At 37.6% G+C, this 2758-nt stretch overlaps 1 long non-coding RNA gene across 1 annotated transcript; it reads right to left on the reverse strand.

Annotated features, from left to right (window-relative positions):
* Positions 1-1394: 1394 nt before the first annotated feature.
* Positions 1395-2019, reverse strand: LOC142718388 (uncharacterized). The gene is made up of 3 exons (XR_012872515.1): positions 1966-2019; positions 1718-1786; positions 1395-1432 (listed from the first exon to the last, which is right to left on the reverse strand). It is a non-coding gene; the product is annotated as an uncharacterized LOC142718388 (long non-coding RNA).
* Between the last annotated feature and the right edge of the window lie 739 nt (positions 2020-2758).

Consider the following 2758-nt stretch of genomic DNA (forward strand, 5'->3'; position numbering starts at 1 on the left):
TCATTGATTAGCAGCATTTACAGTTCTGCTTGGTTTGTATTGTATTAGTCGGAGCAGTTAGATTTCTACTATAAAGTGTCGGCTTTTTCCTGAAACTAAAAAGCCGCCATCATGGATGTAACAAATATCCTGCTGCTGAGGTGCAAATAATTTACTGCAACTTATTTACTATTCAAGACCTAACTACACCCAAAACCTAAAAATTCCCTGGTGACTGCAATAGACCCCACTATCCCTCTTCTACCCATGTCACAATCACAGGGTCCCTTAGTTAACCGTGTACCTGCCTGTGACATGGAGGGGACATTGTGGTCACTGGGGATTTCATTTCCCTGACTAATAATATAGTCACCCTGCAGGGTCAAGTGTGAGAAATAGATGATTTTAACCCCTGTAGAGCCACTAACTTGTTAGTCCATTAATAAATGTATTCCTATGTACAGTATTATTTATTACATCTGTGAGGGTCATTCTTTACAAGTTTATATATATAATATGAATGATGTAATAGACTGGAGAAGACGTTACCTGCATGGTCGGATGTTTCTACGTCCTCATTGATTTTACGACCTGAAAATTAGTAATAAAATTATTTTAGAGGTTATAAGTTAAGAGCAAACGAAGTATGAATCCTGATATTGTGTTATTATAGATATAAGTGTGTGATGCTTATAACTCGTCAAATAGATTCAAGAACTTGTAGTCATAAGATAAAAGACATAACGCTCTGTGCCCAGGTAACTGCCAAATATGACCGACAGTGACTGGTAAGCAGTATATCTACTCTTATAATGACTGATATATCCAATGGTAACAGGCTGTGCATTAGTGGGCATTGCCATAACACTGATTTCCTTACATCATATTCAGTCCACTACCATAAGTACTCTGATGTGTCCTCCTAATGTACAACTCTGCAGTGTATTATTATTGTTCATTCTACTAAACCAGATTACTTGCCCCTCATCACAGTAAAGCTATGGGGTATAGTGTGTTGGAGGACAATATAGTGTATGTTGTCAGTCAATGCAGAATATGAGTGTGAACTGCATCAGGAGATTTTTTTTTTCATTGATTGTGGAATAAAGTGTCATGTAGAGCAAAGGGCCAAATCCTTGTATGTTATTCTAATGGGTCATATATAAAGACTGGTGAGTGGTGTGCCAGTCTGGAAAGGGGTGCAGTATGTCTTTGTACATAGCGGTGGATCTACCACCATATTGTCCCTCTTTGTATGAGATAATAATATTACTACTGCCTCGAGACAGTTACTGTCTATAGAAATACATTGGGTCATAGTTACATGTAATTTTCAGGAGATTAATTGTCTCAATGGTTATAAAGAAATTCCTCAGACAGAACTTACCAAGCTTTCTCCTAAATACAACCCGGATTTTCTTTGGTTGAATTGTTGTGGTAAAACCGATTTCTCCTGTATGATAAAAATTCACATTCACTTTTATTATTGAAGATTTCCTTTTTACCAAATAGACTACAGGGATGTAACTGAGTATTCAGACTCTCTTAGGAATTATTATTTCCAGATAAGAGCGTCATATATATTTCCTGTAATATTTCCATGATTTCCAGTCCCCTCTACATCTCCGCTTCTTCTACACTGGGACATTTGGAGATGTTATATTTTTATTAATTGTAGATTCCACATGAAGAACAAGATATGAGGCTGAGAACAACAAGAAGATCAAGATGAACCTACCATGGAGAATTCCACGTGGAACAATGATGGATTTTAGTTGTTTTTTGGTGGAAATTCCATTGGAGTGTCCTATGTGAGAAAGTACATGAATTACCCTCCATAACTATATATTCATAGCTCGTCCAGTATATTCTATTACATAGAAGTCATTAAACTGCATTATTAATCATCTACTTTATATATAGAAACTTCGTACTATATATCAGCCTCGTACTAGAACAGACAATATATGTATCTAGAGAACTCACCGATCCCCTGTAGATCAGAAGCAGTCGGGGATGTAAACCCCTGTGTTGTGCTTGTTGTTACTGCACTTGTTGGACCTGGAAGAAAATACAGAGAAATTGTTTATCTAATCCTAATAATCCTAATCCATTAACTCTGTACTACATGACTATATGTGGTGAAGCATGTATAAGCGGAGCCGTTATGTCCTCTATGGATAGATATGAGTCTGTTCTATAATGTGTTATTATATTACCTGCAGGGGATGTGGTCGTGGTGGTCGGCAACGGTTGTTCAGTTGCAGCAGACGTCTTTACTATAATAAACAAGGACATATTATAATTATTCACAAAGAAATAACAATAAGTGACCCCAATATATGGAGAATCTTATTCCAGTGTCAGCCTCGTACTAGAACAGACAATATATGTATCTAGAGAACTCACCGATCCCCTGTAGATCAGAAGCAGTCGGGGATGTAAACCCCTGTGTTGTGCTTGTTGTTACTGCACTTGTTGGAACTGGAAGAAAATACAGAGAAATTGTTGATCTAATCCTAATAATCCTAATCCATTCTGATGTCCTGCACAGAGCAGAGAGTCATTCACATACAACATTGTTATGGAGACAATATAATGGAGGAGCCCACCTTCTCCACATGTAGTAGACGCCTTATTGTTCCCTAGTCTCCCTATATATCAGCATTGGGGGATCATTAGGGACCATGTTCTAGTGTAATACATGACTCTATATGGTGAAGTAATGGGGTTCTAGTCTACTGAAATGTCTCCAGGATTCCTCCTCCTGACTGGACGT

This window comes from Rhinoderma darwinii, unplaced genomic scaffold, assembly GCF_050947455.1.
Source record: "Rhinoderma darwinii isolate aRhiDar2 unplaced genomic scaffold, aRhiDar2.hap1 Scaffold_464, whole genome shotgun sequence".
NCBI lineage: Eukaryota > Metazoa > Chordata > Amphibia > Anura > Rhinodermatidae > Rhinoderma > Rhinoderma darwinii.